The sequence below is a fragment of the Stegodyphus dumicola genome, chromosome X2, assembly GCF_044657685.1.
Source record: "Stegodyphus dumicola isolate Sdum_Otavi_A_Nest chromosome X2, ASM4465768v1".
In the NCBI taxonomy this organism is placed as follows: domain Eukaryota; kingdom Metazoa; phylum Arthropoda; class Arachnida; order Araneae; family Eresidae; genus Stegodyphus; species Stegodyphus dumicola.
Genome location: NC_140781.1, coordinates 5,878,318 through 5,891,915, shown reverse-complemented (window position 1 = coordinate 5,891,915; position 13,598 = coordinate 5,878,318). Strand labels below are relative to the sequence as shown.

The 13,598-nt window shown below is 32.7% G+C and overlaps 1 long non-coding RNA gene across 1 annotated transcript in view; it reads right to left on the bottom strand.

Moving 5' to 3' along the window:
• Positions 1 to 10,816, bottom strand: part of LOC118180999 (uncharacterized) — a 58,178-nt gene extending 47,362 nt beyond the window's left edge. Inside the window, exons 1-2 of the long non-coding RNA XR_004756797.2 lie at positions 10,674 to 10,816; positions 793 to 992 (exon numbers count right to left, since the gene is read on the bottom strand). This is a non-coding gene — a long non-coding RNA (uncharacterized LOC118180999). The remainder of the gene's footprint in view (positions 1 to 792; positions 993 to 10,673) is intronic.
• Between the last annotated feature and the right edge of the window lie 2,782 nt (positions 10,817 to 13,598).

Genomic DNA, 13,598 nt, shown 5'->3' with positions numbered 1-13,598 from the left:
ATCTAAGACTCTAAGGACTAGAAGGTTAAAATCAAAAGCTATAAATAAGTTGTACCCTCTCATTGCCCCCCCCCAAAAAAGGACGCATGAAAAACGTATGCATTTGGACAGGAAATCTGCTAAGGACTTATCCGTCTATGTAATTTTAACAACTTTTTTTGACAGCAGTTTGAAAGGCTGCAGTGCTATGTCGTTTTAACCTGCAATGCGATCTCAGTAGAATAGAGGAACAATCTTTACGTGGGGAATATGGTGAGCTAAAACTAAGATTTTGTTATCTGAAATAAGTTTATGCGGCTAAACAATTATTTCACTGATGTTTTACACAGTATTTTTTAATGAAAAGGACGGAGAGATGTATTAAAAAAAAATTCAAAATAGCGTAAGTTTGAGGACTCCTTACTAGACTCTGAATAAACCTGCAATGCGAACTTACCCCCACTCCTCACTCACAATCATTCATTAGTATAATTGTAACATGGGCTAAACTTGTAACATTCATATTATTTCTTTAACGAAGCGATTAAAATAGTTAAATTATTTCTTAAACGAAATTTTGACAATTCATATTATTGAATAATGTTTTGACAATTCTTATCATTTCTTAGACGAAGAGATGAAAAATCCTTACATTGTTCAGTAATTAATAACTTAAGAAGTGATGGCAAAATAGCAATAAGCCTAAAGTTTTAATACAGGATACACACAAGATAGCATTACTGCATTTTTAAAACTTATGACATCTTCAGTTCCTTCTACGGATTGAATTCCAAACACATGCAATAAATTTACCAACGTTAAAAGAATATGGTGGAGCAGCTGCGATGATGCCGATATTATGAGGTATCTGTATCTGAGAGGTTGACGCAGTTATACTTCATTGATTGACAGGCGCAAGCGTTTCATCACAATAGGCAGAAGTTTTTAGCTTCCTAACCCGATATTCATTTCAGCCACATTTTTCTTTCAGGATTTCTTTCTTCCCGGATAATCTAAAAATAAAATAAATAATAACTGAAAATTCTGGAAGATTTCAAATGGGAAAATGCAAAATTTTAATGTAGCATAAATTCAAAATGAATATAAAACTGAGGATTGGAGCTTTTAAATGCCAAAAATTTCTAGTTTCGAATCCCTGATTTCGTATTTCAGTATTTTAGGTAACCTAACTTCAGGTATTTAAAGCAACTGTCTCTGAAAAACAAGAAATTAAACAACACAGCAGAAAAATAGTTCAGTAATTTGGTGTCTGGCTTGATTATTTAAATAATGACTAGTTAATTCATTATGAATTAGTTTAAGTAAGTACTACTCGTACTTTCAATTGAAATTACTTTAGTGAATATTTAAAGCTATATAAAGCATTAACGTTGAATTCTAGTCATGAAAGGGAAAGTTATGAGAGGTATTTTCTTGACTAATCAACTAGTTACTGATTAGAGTTTTTGGTTTGGTTGACTGAGTAAGGCAAGGCAACTCGACGGCTTTGCCTTAATCAGTCTATGGGAAGGAATGCCTTCGTATATAAAACAGCTAATCAAAGTGCTTTTTTTTTTTAATTTCTAAAGAAAAAATATTTTTGTGTGCTCAGTAATTGTTTGACCATTACTTTCTCGTTCGTACACAAGAAGTGCACAATATTTTACTTATTCAACCTATTTCCATTAATTTTAAGATTTTTCGATTTTGTATAGCCGTAAGATACGACTTGTAAGGTCTTACTACAATACTTTGATTAAATTAAATATTTAATTATTCTCTCAAAAAATGTTTGAAAGTTAAATCAAATTTAAATTTCTAGCAATAAATGTCGTTGATCCCACATTGATGCTACTATATTATTTAATCACATCGGTAATTATTAATTTGATATTAATAAAAGTAACACAAATTTAATTATTTTTCTAAGGGTGTAGGGTTTATATTTATTTTAACTAACATTTATTTTAAGTTTAAACTATCTTTCCTGTCAAGCCTTACTTTCCCCTGGAATTGCCAATGCCAGAGTATGTAAATTTTAGTAGAACGCGCAAAGTATTCAGATCTTTAGCAGAAGTAATTTTGAGTTAAATAGAAGAGAAACGAGTTTGTAGGTGTGCTTTCTCGCTTCACGAGCGTGAAGGTGGCTAGGTAGAAATTTAAGAACCGCGCGTTTCGGCCTGTGTGCTTGCCTCGGCAGATAGTTGAATCTTTCAACTTAATATTCAGAGAGTTTGCTGAAATATCAGCTGTATCTTAGAACGCGGTTAGGTTAATTACGTTTAGAGAGCCTCGTAGGTAGTAACTTGTTATTATTCATTTTTAGTTTCTTATTTTTATTTTACCGCCTGGTTGGCGTAGTTTGTGAGCGTCAAGTGCACGCATCTGTAACTTCTAAAGTAGAATAAAAAGGGAGTTAAACCCTTCTTAAGAGTTTTGTGTACTTTCCAGTTCATAACAGTCACTATTATTGTTGCGTGTAGGTTGGGGCCGCGCAACACCACAAGGGAAAAAAAAAAGAGCCGAACAACTTTTCATAGAAAGATATATAGTAGTTTAAAAAAGTTTTAAGCATAAGAAACATTCTTGATAAAAATTCAGCTGCTTTTCTCTAAAACTAAATATTTTTTATTTTTTATGTGTTTAAATACAAAGTCTTATGATAAATAAAACTAAATAACACTAATGAATAAACATTTGATATTATACATCGTGTCATTAAACACGAAATTAAGATAAAAAAAAAAGTATTGAAAACTGCAGCAACAAATATGATAAAGAACCAGTTTCGTCAGACATTTCTTGCGAAAAAGCTGGAGGAGAACTCGCGGAGAACTTTCTAAAGGAAACTTGTTCGAATACCCGTTACACATGGAGAAAAATCACGAAAACCAACTGTGCAGCAGACTGGCTCACCTAAGTTCGAACCAGAAACGAACTACCAATATTTAGCAATTTTAAAGCGCTCGATCAGTGGCGGGGCTGAGTGTTTGGAATCGTAGAAATTTTCTGAGCATAAATAAAGTGATCTATTGCATGTATGTAAATGTATTGTTTGTATGTATGTAATTTCAGAATGGTAAAAGAAATTTTACTGAAAACAGACCACAAACAGGGCATCCAAAGAATTTCACTGAACACGGAGAAATGTAACAGTTAAAAATATTATTTGTAATTCTAAGATCAGTGCGGCCAAATTGACTCGAAAAAAACCGTACAAATGTTTAGCAAGTCTCCCTAATGCAGAAATTGTTAGGAGTATTATAGGTATGTATAACTTTTATGTCCGAATAACTAGAAAGAAACCATTTCTCTGTAAAGTGAATCGAAAAGCATGATTAATAAGCGCGAGGATTTCGGAATTCAGTTACATTTGTAAATGAAAACAGACCTAATAATTTGGGAGTGAAGGAAAGTAGATGGTATGATGATAAACCAACAATAAACTTCAAACTGCACTCCAAACGCTCAAAATAGGGTATATTTTCGAATCAAAAACTTCATTATGACAATGATTTTATGTATAATATTTTTATTCGCAAACTGACTTAATATATAACTGTCCATATATAATCAAAATACTTCTGCAAAGTGCAGACCTCAGTTCTATATAGCACATTTGGAACCATTTGCAAGACAATGCTAGTAAATTTAATATTTCCAACAGAGATGAACTTAGAGAAAAACTCACCAAAGAATGGGGAAAGTGGAAACAAAACTTTGCCAAAATGTGTTGACATCCATGCTTAGAAGACTCAATGTAGACATACTCGTATTTTTATATTTGGGGAAACTAGATCCATTACATTGTTAAAGTGCATTTTTGTGTGCTCCGCAATGGTTTGACCATTACTTTCTCGTTCGTACACAAGAAGTGCACAATATTTTACTTATTCAACATATTTCCATTAATTTTAAGATTTTTCGATTTTGTATAGCCGTAAGATATGACTTGTAAGGAAATACTTAGATTAAATTAAATATTCTCTCACAAAATGTTTGAAAGTTTGCTGTTCCCCAGCACTTTTGAGACGCACTTTTGTGTATACACCGGTTCGATACTTCCAGCACGAGAACATACTTTGTCACCAGCTCATTTCGACTGTGAGAAGATATTTCTAAACATGAGAAATATACCTATTAGATTAGGTATATCAGTATGCAAAGAATGAAACAGAACGACACTTCAGAAGCCCCCCGCCTCTTTTTTCAGTACTTCTTTTAAAAACAAGAATATTGTTTATAAGAGACCATAATAACGCATTTAATTTAACGAAGGCAAAGGAGCAACAATTATATGCATACATAGGATACTAACCAAAGTTCTGTCTCATTTTTTTTGGAACAAAAAATCCATTGTGACCCCCCTAAAAATACAAAATTAACATGAGCAAAGTTTTTTATTTTTATCATGTTTTAATTGTCCACCAACGGCCGAGCGGTAAAAGCCACTGCACACTGCTAATTCGGTAAAGGCCTCGAGCCTCAGCGAACGGACTGGCTGCCTGGGCGTTTTCGTAGACTTCCGCGTATGTAAGGTGGATACGAGTCACTTTCCCTTAAAAAGTCCTCCACGGGGTATCCCTCCGTCTCCATGTACAGCCAACGGCGGAGCATGCAATAAGTAAAAAATATCATGTTTTAATTTTTATTAGTTACAACAGCTAACTGTTAGATGAGCAGGAAATTAATTTCTCTATGCAATTTATTGCAGTACCACTGAAATCATTGCGAGGCCGTGCATTCATACAGCTTAGCTTTGAAACCGCTTAGGCTCACACAGCTATGAATGCTCTGCCTATAACGGAAAAAGTCCAAAAAAAAAAAAAAAAAAAAAACTTGCCTGATAACTAATTACAGTTTAAGATATAATATATCGCAGTTCTGCTTTGTCTTGAAAAGATATATATATATATATATATAAAATAAACAATATTGTGCATGCTATTTATTATGTGCCTGTTTTAAATTATCAAAGAATTATCACGAACAAATTGTTCAGTTACTGAAAAATTACAATCTTTTTTAACTGTGACTTAAGATAAACAAATTTGGTCATAAATGAAAGATTAGATTTCAAAAGATCTTGTTTGTTTCCAGGCTTGGGAAACGTATGTTAACTGTGCGTTATAAAGAGTTCCTTTCGCCAGATATTACCTTAATACTTAAAAGACTTGTTTGTTGCAGTAATGAATGATACCAGACTAGCTTTATTCGACAATAACGCTCCAGGAATAACTATCACGCACATATCCATTGTCATTTCACGAAGAAAATATCCAAAACTAGAAGCCGGTTTCGGTATTTCAGTCGTAGAAATCTGTCTGCTTAGAGAGGAGGCTTTTGGTTCGAGCTCCACTCACAGCTCAAATTTCTACGTTGTTTAGTTTGGATATTGGCCCAGATGTCTTCACAATTTGGTGAATTTGGTTTGAATCGGGCATTAGTAAGCCTAATCCTAGACAAACAAATTTCCTTGAGTTACCTGCAAAAATACAATGTGGAAGGAGGGTAAGCAATTGAAAAGATTTCAAAACTAAATAAAAAAATCAAATTTAAACAACAGAGTAGAGTTTTGCATAAAAATGTATCTCAGTGATGGTTTTTTTTTCCGAGTGGTGCTAGCCTTTTATAATATAAATAAAAGTGATTATTCGGGGTATCTGTCAACAGAAGAATCTTATCATTTTTCAGTGCTATTCTGATCGTTATGGTATATCTTCCTTCCTCTCTGAAAGTTTTAATTAAATATTTACCCATAAAATTCCAATTACAACATATTTTTAGTCTATCTAGACTCTTCCACCCAAACGTTGAACTTTTATAAATTTTTGGAATCTTTTGGATCACTTTGTACTGAAGCTCAATCGCAAATTATTGCAATAAGTTTATTTTTTTAATACATTCTATAAGATGTTTAGCATCTTTAACAGAATTAAGTCGCCTTTCTAGTTAAAATAAGGTTACTTTGAGGTAGATGGAAGCTCTCTAAACAAAATTAAAGACTGAATTCTGAGACTGACTTATCACTCATTGTAAAGTCCTAGTGTTCCGTCCATTTGTCCTGCGTATGATAGTAGCAGCTTAAAATATTTCTACATCTGTGTAAGGGAGGAAAAGATATATTGAAACCTAGAGAATTTTATTTATCATGAACAAGAACGCTTCTGCCCTAAGCTGGGAGGTGCGAGAAAGGTTTCCATTTATCCATGAAAGCGAAAAACGTGACTTACCAGCAAAATTAATGTCTTTTATAAAATTACTTCATAATTTCTCAAATTTGATTTATTACTGCTCAAATCTAAGTTTTCATTTACCTAGTTTGTTTCAGGTTATTACAAAACAGTTGCTTGTTTCCACAAGGTGTCATATCAGATAATATTACTTAACTAATGTCGCAACTATTGAGAAACCGTGAACCAATTTATTATTTATTTTCCCTTATCTTATGTTTATTCGTAAGCCAGTAACTTTCCGTCTTCTGTCTGAAAAATATGGAAAGATTTAGTAATTGTAACGTCATTGTAGCAGTTGTTGGTATTAGCTTCCAGATTTCAATCATTCTTTTCTGTAGGTCAGCTGTACTTTCATTCAAAGCAGGACTAGAATTCCGCCTCTTCCAACCTATCTGACGTCTTAACTGTCGGACTGCTCGCGCATTCCTTTCATTTCTTTAATTGTTAATTATTTTGATGACTAGGTGACCTTTTCAAGGCCACAATTCATATCCTAATATGCATTCGTTTAATTTGTTCCTCCTTGGGAAATGCGAAATGCACATTTCCCCAAAGTCACTTGAAGGTAATATCAGAGATGGAAACTAATATTTTTATACACAGAGAAGCAAATTTTACGGACGAAATATAGTAAGCAAATCACATTTAAACATGATATAAGTAGGACTTTTTCTCATTCCTTTGAATAATTATATTTAGTCATTTCCTTTTCATTGTATCTGTAAACAAAGAAAATATAATTATGGTTATTATACATGTAGTAAAATTAATAATTGACAGTATTTTGCATTTCAAGTTAATATTACGTGGGATAAACATAGCACATATGGAAAACAAAATGCAAAATAGTTTAAATTAAATAGGTTTCGACATATAAAATATACCAGCTGTAATTTTTATTTGATTTGTTTCATATTTGAAATTATCTGATAGTGAATGAATGAGCTTAAAATTCTGTCTCAAGCATTAAGAATCAAAATTTACCCAAGTTTAAAGAATATACCACATTACGATTGTGTTTCGTAACTCTGTTTGCTTATTAAAGCAAAAATCGAAACAATTTTTATTTAATTTGCAATTTAAGTGAAAAATTAGTAAGAAAGTTTTGAATCTTCTACATAGAAAATACCTTAGTTCTGCATTACATTCAGACAGAAATGAAAATTTTGAACTGTGTTAGGAGGATCAGCAAATTATGTCATTAAGAAAAAGCTGTCAAATTGGAGAATAAACTAAGAGATGGACACATGTGCACAATGTGTCCACTTGTCCACGATCTCTTCCACTGTGCTTCACGGTATGACTCACTAATACTTTCGTGTTGAAACTAAACTGCAGAATATTGAACTTTAACCCCCATCTGAAAAAACGTTTTGCCACGACGTTAAACTGTTTTTTTTTTTTTTTTTTTTTTTTTTTTTTTTTGACTGAAACAGGAGCACAGTTTCGAACCATTATCGAACTCATCGATATAACTGAACTTAAAACCAATAAACACAAGAATTAATTTCCTTTCGCTGAATTGCATTTCGTATATTCCTAATATCAAAATAAAAATAATAAGAGAAGAAAAAGCATATTTAAAAGGTTTTATTCATCGAAATTTGGATTAATTCCCAAAAATTTAGATTCATTCAAAATGAAGACCTGTCTTTTGGTCGATCGTGTCACATTATGCAACGGTATGTTATCCTATAAGTACACTATCTATTCCTCTAATCAACCACGTGAACTGGAATATTGCCAACTGTGAGAACTATATTACATCATTTGGCGAGTGGTAAGATTTGTAATTTATTTTTCAAGATTAAACAATATATTGCTTAAGGCAAGCACGGGGGATTAAAAAATAATATACGCTCTACATAATTTTATTACAAAAAATTATAGCCGTTAGTCAAAATTTTTTAAGTGAAAGATATTTTTCTTCTTCCGCGGGCATTTCTATATGCTGGAGGTGAGCGTTCTGTGCATAATGGAATATGCTTTTTCAAATTTTTCTCCTCAACAGATCTGTGGAGACAATAACAATAAAAGGAGTGCTTCTTGACGTGTCTAACCCCTCATTAAAAGTGAAAAATTTTAATAAGGCAATAATTACTGCCTCTTTCATCAGATATGCATAGTAAATTAATACAACCATCATCATTTTCTTGAGGGGATATATCGAGTGGGAAGACGTCATCATCCTTAAAACCAAAGATGTTGCTTCGTAAATTTTTCAATTTTTCGATGACTGGAATTTTTGTCACCGGAACGGAAGACTGGATGTTACCTAATTTTACACAGGCCTCATAGGAAGTGTAATGGCTAATTACCTGTTTTTCCAGTAACTCTTCATTTTATTTGCTAGTATACACCACACAGAATATTCAAGTCCACTTTCTGAATTTAGGAAGAGGGATACAGCTGCTAGGGATTGCAAAATTTAAAAGATTTAAATTTTCACTTCCAAAACATTGAAAACTTGAATATGCCAGGATGGCATATGAAACCGCTGAGCTGCAATATATTTCCTCTTGTTACTCCGATGCAAGAAGCCTTGAATGCATTAAAGTAAGATATTCAAGCACAAGTCTTATTTCAAATACGTGTGTACCTAAGTTTCGGAATTTAAAAGTCACTCCAGAGAAATAGATCAAAATAAAAATTGTTACCGAACAACATTATTAACTTTTCCTTCTTACCTATCAGAACCAGGCTTCAGACAAGTTAGTAATTTACTGCAGAAAACAAAAAAACAAAAAAAAAAAAAAAAACAGGTTGAATGAGAAAGGTGAAGAGCAGCCATCACATCATTTGAAATCAAACTTTAGTGCAATTAGAATCCGTAGTTTTGTTTCTGAAAACTTGATTATATTCCTAAAACTAAAAATAATAACTACAAAAAATAATAAAACATAAGTCTATTAAACCTTTTCTTTTTTTTTTCAAAAATGTTTCCTTAGCGTAGCTGTTATCTTTAAATTAGTCGTGTGCAATTACTTGCATTATGATTATGTTGTATGTTGGGTATTACAAATAAAATTGTAAATGGGTCGATGAAGAAAAACATTCTTTTAAAAGGGGAAGGAGCAAGAAAAAGGTTCGGAATCTTTGGTCTAGATGCTCTTCATGTATACTGCTTATTAAAAGGCGGTGTGATATAGCTAATCGAAAGCAATTTAATAAAATAATAATTCAAAAGTTCACGCCTTATTTTATGTAACACCGATGTAAATGTGTTGCAATATATCCTTTTGCACAACAGTGTTAAAAGTATTTATTTTTAGTTTCAGGTGCTGAATATAGTTTCCATATGTTAACCGAAATGGCTCCTTCTTCCTTTTGTTCCGGTAAACAAAGTTCTGCGTCAGATAACAGAGACTTTTATTCTGTATGTAATTTCTGAAAATGTTTGAAACTCGAACTGAAACAAGAATAAAAGCAACCAGGTACTCGTAGGAACAGCTCACTATGAATTATTACAAAGCACTTTAACTCCAAGAACTTGGCCTTCTAAAGCAAAAGAAAATCGTACAAGAAGTTAATTTAAAAGTACAAAGTAGAAAAGTGGAGTTCTATCGCTCGCTAATGGTTTCGGAACTGATTAAATTTAATTTTTTACCATCGGATTACTAGATACTAGATACGAATTACTAGATACGAGAACAACACTGACAGCTCAGAAAGAAGATGACACAGGATGGCTCAAATTATAATAATCAGTTTTCAACATAGTTATATCGTTAAAAGTTGCTGAAATAATTTCTATAATGTCAACTGATTAGCTGCATTGACAATCGTAACTTCAATCATTCGTTGACAAAAATTATAATTAAAGAGAAATACCTTTTCTCTTTGTTTATAAGTTTTATCAAAGAGGTGAAAAACTTGTGACTCGGGAAGAAATTAGGGGAGGAGAAAAAAGCAATAGGTGAGAAAACCATGCCAGTGTAACAAATACTAAATGATAATTGATTTTGTCGTATTGTGTTAAGTAGTAAGTAATTTAGCTATTTCCACTTCAAGCTCAATTTGTTTTGAAGCCGCTGCTAAAGAATGTTATCAAAACTTGAGTTTATTAACCCACGGAATATTCTAAAATGCAAACGATGAAATACTTTTGCATAAACGCATCAATAAGATAGATGATGTAATTAAAATAAATCTTTTAACTGAAAAAAATTAGATATACTTCTGATTAAATCTTACAAAGAGAAGGAAAAAGTATGGAAAGAAATTCTTATAAAATCATTTATATTTAGCTACTTTTGGAATTACACAATGAAGAAATAAATATTTCTGGGAGTACGAAAAACCCCCATTCTTTCCCCAACAGGAACTGATTATTCCTAGCTTCATATGAATAAAGTTTAGAACTCGAATACGAGCCTTTAATAGAGATTTCGAAAATAGTGTATCATCAAAGTCAGTTTTGAATTCAGGTCAAATCTGCAGTATTAATCAAAATTTTACCTGATAAAAATCCTAGAGCTCTTTTTTAAATCCTAAGTACGGCACACATAATAAGTAATGCATATTTTGCGTCTCCCTTTCGATACCCCCCAAGTTTAATCAAAGTCTCTGTCGATTGTTCAAGATGTCAAAGCTGTCGTCAGTTGAGGAGACAATAAAGTAACAGGTGCATACCACTTGTTGCTTACATATATGAGGCACCGGTTGCTTCCATATTGCAACTTAAATGCAGAAGTTAACTCATTTAACAGTCTGCCCCCTGGTTTGTGACCGCAACAATGAGCATGAGTTAACTTAGAAAGCGTGCACATTTTAGCGTTCACTGACTAGAGGCAGTATTAGCGGCATCTGGGCAATTGTGGAGAAACGGAGGCAAGTACTTACTATATCATATTTATTAAAACTTATTTTCAAAGAGAAAATACTTGTAAACATTTATGACTGATAACATTTACTAGATAGAAACTTTTATTGAATAATGAATTTGTAAATAAATTTCTGACAGTTGTGCTCTGATCCAAAATACTTTAAGCATACCAAAACCATTCCAATTTCCAGAACATGCGTCTATTAGAAACTAATTACGTTTAAACTAATCTTCAGCTGAAAAATATCTGCAGTTCGTACAAGAATCTGATAAGAAGAGAATTGTATAACTAGAACTATATGGTATCCAAATTTGTTGATAAAATCGATGACTAAATGGAGTGAGTATTTCCCTGAATTTATATGTCACTTACTCGTAAAGAAAACTGCTGAATTACTTAACGAGTGCTTTAAAATGTACTCGGAGCAGGGGGAGTAGACAGATTAGATTAGATCATTAATTATAGTAAAATACTCAAGATTTTATCTACTTCAGGATGAATGCCATTATAGTGGACTCCTTATTAGAAAACAGTCTTGTATTCACTGCAACGAACCATGTATCGGAAGCCGTATTTGGCTATTAATATTCCGTCACTGGTGGGCCCCGTGGAAATTACCAAAATACATTTAAATATTTCAAACGTAAAAGCTGGTATACACCTATATTATTTGAAATAGTTTGTCTGCCTCATCTTAATTATTATATCTGTTCTACGTAAAAATTTATATAATAACGATATTTTGTATTAATAAAATGCTATAAATAACTCTTACACAAGTTGTTTTAGGTAACTGCTAGCACACTGAAGCTTTAAAAGAAGTCCCTCCACTCTCTCTATTAAGCGAAATGACAGCAAAAAAAAAAAAAAAAAAAAGCTTCGAAAGGTAACTCAAATGACCAGTGCTTTTATTCATATGCACAGACAAAACCCGATTCGAATACCTAATTAATACTGACGATTGCAATAAATTCAGTTAAGTTATATATCAAATATAAATAGTATAAATTAACGTAATACTAAATTTTTTGCAATTCGCTGTTTCGTGGTCTGTGAGTCTTAGCGTATTAAAATTACCAGGGAGCGCTATTATCAAGGACCCTTATCATATTAGAAATAACCATCATTTTCTTGTGATCATTGCTGTGCGTCTTAAAGCAATGCACTGAAGCACAGCTAATTTAATTTAAACTGCAGTCATCACACGTTTCATTCTAGCAAGTTGAGATAATATAGAGTCATTTTAGTGGAATACAAGCTTTAAAACCAAGTAAACATTTTCTCATTTACATACAAATGATACACATGCGGTGATCACGAATATGTCGAACGATATTAAAACTATTCGGAAAGGTATTAAAAAACTGTTTTACAGGAGATAATTTTGAGGTAATAAACAGGCTTCTCCCGGATTTAAATCAAGATACATGTAATTTCGTTACTATGACGTAAAAGTAAATTTTTTAAAAAGTTTTTCTTTTCTCTTCTACCGAGGGAAGGGGGAACTTTCAATCAAAATTTTGATATAATTAGCAGACGGCCCTAATGTGTATTGCCTTTAATAATCTAGTTCCTTCAGAGCTGATAAGCAGACCTTCTCCACTCACTCTCTGTCACGACTTTATGATATGGTCAAACAACCTTGAAGTTATGGTCAACCAGTATGAAGGTGTTACAAAGTAAGAAGTAATTCCAAATGACAGTAATTAATAATTAATTTAGGCGACAGCTGCTTAACACTTTTACCAGCCATTATCTGGAAAGACATATTTCAGAATTAATGCATATGAAACGAAGGCCTTTCTAGTCTGCTTCTCCAAGCTCCTAAATAATAGACTATTAATTTGTAACTTACCCGTTCCTTTTTACAACAAGGCCCACCAGCGGCCGAGCGGTAAAGTCGCTGAACACTGGTAGTTCGGTCCGAGGTTCGATTCCCGCGAACGGGCTGGCTGCATGGGTGTTTTCGTGGTTTTCCCCATGTGTAACGTGTATACGAGCCAGTTTCCCTTAGAAAGTCCTCCACGAAAGGCATCCCTCCTCTTAGGCAGATAGCCCTAGTGTGCTTTGCCATAAATAAATACACCACACCACCACCACACCTTTTTACAACAAAATCACCAACACCAGAGATGTTATTTCTAAAACAAAATCATTGTTTAAAAACATTCGGAATTTTAATATGATATTAGAAGAAATTCAAGCCTAGAACTTAATTGACATTCAAACTGAAATTAACGAAGAAGAAAATTCTTTTTCGTTAATTTCAGTTTGAGTAGCAAATATGGATGACTTCGAGAGGAAATAAAAAAAGACCGCCAGTACCTTATAGAACGCCAACGCTGAAACTCAGAATTTTCCGGTCATGAATTATGGTATAAAATTAATAAGCAGAGCCACTAATTACGGCACTACTTCTTACTCAGATTTAATGAAGAAAAGAAGCAAAAATATCGAAAAGAAAACAAACAAATCCCGTTTTTTCAATCTTCTGAATTCGTATTTTTTTCTTTTGAACAATTCAGTTTTTCTTATTTTCTCACAATTAAAATTCTCT